The 5,603-nt window shown below is 49.3% G+C and overlaps 1 long non-coding RNA gene across 1 annotated transcript; it reads right to left on the reverse strand.

The window, feature by feature from the left end:
* Positions 1-1,700: 1,700 nt before the first annotated feature.
* LOC121602265 lies at positions 1,701-5,216 on the reverse strand. Its single transcript, XR_006006344.1, has 2 exons — positions 4,923-5,216; positions 1,701-2,791 (listed from the first exon to the last, which is right to left on the reverse strand). It is a non-coding gene; the product is annotated as an uncharacterized LOC121602265 (long non-coding RNA).
* Between the last annotated feature and the right edge of the window lie 387 nt (positions 5,217-5,603).

Raw genomic sequence — 5,603 nt, forward strand, 5'->3', positions numbered from 1 at the left:
ATGACTTGACGCAATGCATTGAGCGCGTGAGCGCAGGGAATGAGTTTCTGTTTCTGTTCGGGTCTTCTTTTTTTTGTTATGTACGTCAGTTGTACAGGTGCTGTGAAAGGATCTGTGTTCCGCGTCACAGATGTCGGTTGCAGATGTCCAGCACGGCCGTCGCCGAGCAGCGGTGCCCACACAAAGTCTTTCACAGCGGGAAAAGAAAGAACCAAGTTGAATTGATAATATAGCCATTGCGAGCGGAATCGGTCCTTTCCAGCCGTCTTCAAATAAATTACCGGAAAGCTGTCCCTCCTTCATCGGCCAGGGTGTACCCATCGGTTTGAAGATCGGTTTCTTCGGAAGGTTTGAGGCACAACCACAAGCAATGTAACGATTGGCTACGGCACTCTCCAGTTAGACGATATGATGATGTGTTTGATATCTGAAGGGTCTTGCGTGTGTCCTGGCCTTTCCATTCCTATTGCGTCCCATTACACCCGGCGACAAGCGTTCCAAGTAAGCAACCCAAAGGCGGACTTGTACCGCGTACGTTTCGGTTTGAGGCTTTCAATTACCCTGCCGCAGAATGGGACGGCAGCAACGGAGCCCAACAAACAACGGAGGAACGGATGCAGAAGGATAACCACAGCACACACACACACACACATACTTAAACTCAGCACACAGGCACAGGCGAAAAGGACACATTTGGGCACCGGACAGCATGCAACCCAACAACAACAACAAAAAAAGGATCTTTTCTTTTTCCCATTTCCTTTCCGACTCTTTCCTTCTCTCGCGCAGCAATCATCGAGGGACTCGACAAATCAACAGCTGGATCACCACCATCACCGTCACCGTCAGTGTCGCTCGCCCTCCCGGTCGCAACTTCGGTGTGTGGTCGGGGTCTCTCTCTCTCTCTCTGTATCGCGTACAGCAACTGCACAGCAGCCGACATACGCACACAGTTGCATGTGCGTACGGAATTCAATAATTCCCCTTGGGTACGGGGACCTGAGCCGAAATAAAATAATACCACAATAGACAGGGACGAGGACCGAACGCAAAAGGACGAACGGAGAAGCACACACTCGACACACGGGAAGCTCACAGGAAGAGAAGGAAAAAAAACATATGTAGGGAATCGGATGTAACGCACGGTAAGGGTGTGTGTGTGTCATTGCACACACAGTCGTCATTACCATCATCATTATCAGTGTGGCGGGGCAGTTTTTTGCCGGCTTCCCAAGACTTCCTTTCCGAGTGGATGAAACAAAACCAAACAGAGTAAGAGCGGTACCGAAGTGGTAGCGGAACGAGAGCATCCTGTGGAAAGAGCCTTCCATTTAGGGAAAGGAACAGAGGGGCACACCGGTGAGTGTGTGTGTGTGTGTGTGTGTGTGTGTGAATGAGTGAGTATCAGGACATCTAAAAAGGGAAGTTGGTCGCTTCGTTTTCATTTATTTTATGAGACAATTATTGAACAGCAAGCTTTGACCTCGTGAACTGTCATTCTACTGCCATTCGTTTGTTTTCCCCCTTTTTGACATTTACCGTACACTAAAAAGCAATGAGCTTAGTATGCGTGTGGATCTTACCTTTTAGCCGAGCCTGTTGGTTCCTGTGCGTTCCGGTGTGTTTCCGGTACTTCTCGAAATTCCTGCTTCCTGCTTGCTGTTGTTGTTGCGTCTGCTGCTGCTGTTGCTGTCTCTTTCTATTATTTGTGTCTCGCGCTTCCCCCAAAAGCGTTTCCGTCCTCCGGTCTTTTTCTTTCTTTCCTCTCACGGGGTTTACTTTTTCTTCTTCCGCTATTTCAGCGTTTTCAGCTGTTCCGCCTGTCGTATGTTTTGCGATCCGATCTTGCTTATCGCCGTCTGGGCCCTTCCTCAACACAAACGCACACGCATACACACCCACAAACGCACAGATGTACACCACTTACTTCATAGCGCACACACACGCGCACGTACACACTACTGAATGTGACACATAAATACAAACACACACACACACAGGTGGACACTAGCGGGAAGGGTTAGAGGAGGCACGCAACCCGATTTACTTATTGCACTTCCTTTGCGCCTGGTGACAGCACTTGCACAAACACTTACCACACACTGCCGCCCAAACGACACACGTACACACCCTTCGGTAAATCACGGTACTACTACTACTACTACTGCTGCTACTTCTCTTTTGCGGCAAGAACAGAGTGAATCACACACGCACACAGCAAAATCACTTCCTTTTTTTTGGCCTTTTCCTTTCACATGCACTTGTTGCGACTTTTTTGTGCCTTCTCTTTCTCTCTTTTTTGTTGTTCCACTAGCCGTGGTAAGCACTAACACACGCGCGCGCACACACACACACAGACACACCGAGCAGTACGCACTACGGGTTGCTCACATCCTTGCTTGTTTTGTTTAGTGCTGACGGCGACGGCTACCCAGTCAACAAAACTGGACCAGCCTACTACACTACACTATCACTGCACCAGCCGAGATTCTGCTGGCAAGCGTCCCGTTAACGTGTGGCTGCACCACACACGCTCTTATCCACAATCGTTTGACATTGGTAAGCGACACGGGATTGCACCGCTTTGTCGATGTGCGGGTTTGCGGCAGCCAGGATACAGGCGTCTTCTCTGTCTCTGCTCCGAACGGTCCAGTGAGTCCAGCTCAAAATCCGCTTCACTATTGGAAGGTGAACGTTTTTGTCTTTGTTTTCTTTTTCAGGTGGGACGAACAAAACGCTCCGTTTTAAAAGTTCTGCAATTTACACCTTCTCCTGTGAGTCGTTGTGCCTTCTGAAATGGGAAAACAAGAGAGAAAGAGAGGAAATAAAGCACAAATTTCTGTCAGTCTGTGATACTTATTTGGGTCAGAGGCAAGCTTCATGATTAGCTGCAGCAAAATGTGCTACCGCGGCAACTTCGCAGCGCGTCGCGTAGAACGAAGTGAAACTAACGCCAGATATGTGACCTCCTATTCGAGCCGCCCTGTCGCGTGTTTTTATTTGAAATAAACAAAAGCGTGCATCCGGCTGCCCCTTCCCCGCCCTTAGCAGCAGCACCACCACTCAATGATGGTATGTCGATGTCGGTTTCGAGCATAGGTGCGCACCGACTGGCGTGGTACGATAATAAGCGGTATGTCACCAGCCATCGTCACCGTCAGCCAACGGCGGGGAGCGGGATTGCCTAGGGAAGGGGGTCCGGAAAACCACTTGCTACCTCACAGCTGATAAAGCGGGCTGTATGGCAACTCACATGCCCTGAAGCCCTCACAAGATTCGTGTAAAGGTAAATCCCCCCGAGAAGGTCGCAAAAAACGGCTCTAAATAAACAAGGCACACACAAAAATGACGTGACAACGTCTGCTCTTTGACAGCTCTGGGGTTGTTGGGGTAAGGTGGTTAGGAATCAAAGTAGCCATCCATGTTTACACACGCTGATCGTAGTCAGCGGCCATAGTACCCCCACATTGCAGTGCACTGTATTGGGTACGCGGTTTGATTTCGTCTCCATCGGTCATGGTAATGTTGCTTTTTTTTCTTGTTTACTGCTCGCTGTTACTGCTCTAGCACGTGTTTAACGTGCTGGTGACGTTTATTTGAGCGTTATTTGGTGAGCGTTTTTATTTCTCCACATCCATACGACACGACCTCGTGCATTGCGCTCCATTCGACGGGCCCCGCTTGTTGCCCGGTTGTTGTGTGTTGCCATTTGCCATCTTTAGTTAGTGACGGGTCAAGCTAGAGCAGTTGACGATCGACCCGTCGTCCTGCGTTGGCCCAACCCACCCAGCCACAGTTTGTGCGTTCCCAACGAGCGCGCGCGTTGATAATAATCACTCGAGTACACGTGCGTTCGAGCTCGATCGGTGAAGGTTACACGTTTCCCTATTGCACTGCACTGTGTTTACGGCCGCGTGAGTATGTGTCCGTTTCTATGGATGTGTGGCTGTGTGTATGCGTGTGTCTATATACGGGTGCACATTGCACTTTATCAGCGTTTGCTTCAATCACTTGCTTCACCAGAATATTGGGGTGGAAGGAAATCGCTGTACCTAAAACTATGTTGTAACAGTTTTGTGTGTTTTTTTTTCTAACAAAATATAAAACAACAACCACACACACACACACACACACACACACATTGAGGGCAGCCCTCACAGCAGCTGTCAAAAAGCGCGTCGAACGTGAGACGAAATGCGTTACGCGCGGCCCTGATACGCGGGCCTGATAACAACAAAACACACAATCTCCGTAGACCGTAGTCGGCGGGCTCCCGGCTTGTCCTCGATCGGAATGTGCTTCTTGTGAACGGGAGGCTTCGGTTTTTGGTAGTCAGTTAGTTCGCAGACATTTGTGTATGATTCACATTTTTTTGTTGCTTGATTTTTATGAGGTATTTTCGAGTTTTAGGAAGTAAACTGTCACCGCTGAGAGGAGGTTGTGAATCTCAGAAATGATGCCTTATCTTTCACCGAATCACTCTCGAATGTTGGAACTGATTGGGCAATTCTCTTTGTGTGGATGGCGGTGAATAACGAGACTGATATTTGACACATACCGACAAATGTATCACACAACAAATCGACATTTAAAACGACAAACAAAAACGGTCCCATTTGCACAGCTTTTGGTCACAACATGCTGCTTAATTTCTATCACTCAGTTCACACTTTCCGCACTGCACTTATAATTTGTATTGAATATCACCAAACGGTTGCAATCTTTTCCCACAACTATCATTTTCCCACAGGTAAAGCACACACAAACCGGGACACATTTCTTTCCGTTCGCCACAATTTCACCCAGGTAAAAAGGGCCCGTTTTGCCCTTGGTTCCAAAATCGCTGCACACATACGCTGCACCAACCCAGCAGCCCAGGTAGCCACGCCAGGGAAACACGTTCACGCCAAAAAATCACGTACCTCTTGCTGGCGAACGCGTCGTGCGACAAAAACACGGTGCAGCGTCACGGACGATCCGTTCCGTCGTGGCTGTTCAGTTAGGAGAAAAACAAGAAACTAAACGCTTGGTGCTGGGCGCCCGCTGTTCCCAACCGTAGCACGCACCGCATCGGCGATTCGGAGAGTCGAACGTTCGGGTTCCGTTCGGCTGCTGCCGTTCGGGAGAGTGCCGCCCGGCCCTGGTGCGCTCGCGCCTCACAGCTCACAACGCGGCGCGGCGTACCTGCGGTGCATGGGAGTGCGAGCGAGATGGCGGAATACACGCGCACGCGGAGACGCGCGTCTGTTTTGGTCACACTGCCGGCACTGGGTGCCCGTTTCGCACAGCGGTCTTGCAAGCCAATTTAAATGGTCAACGTGACACACATCCGCGCGAAGGTGTTTGCCATTTGACACGTTTAATTTTGGCACTGTTTTCGGTGTAATTGTATTGTTGGTACCAGCGTTTTGTTGGTTTTTTGGTTAGTTGCAAGTGAGACACAATTTTGTATATGTTCAAAGTTAATCCTATAATGCATTTTAAAATCAAAAACAGGACCTCATAAATATCATGACCAAAAGTGCTCGTGTACCGAACCCGATGATTAAATTTTTAAAATCTCGCTCACACACACACTCACGGGTGGCGAGAGCAGGAGGGCG

This window comes from Anopheles merus, unplaced genomic scaffold (genome assembly GCF_017562075.2).
Source record: "Anopheles merus strain MAF unplaced genomic scaffold, AmerM5.1 LNR4000384, whole genome shotgun sequence".
Classification (NCBI taxonomy): domain Eukaryota; kingdom Metazoa; phylum Arthropoda; class Insecta; order Diptera; family Culicidae; genus Anopheles; species Anopheles merus.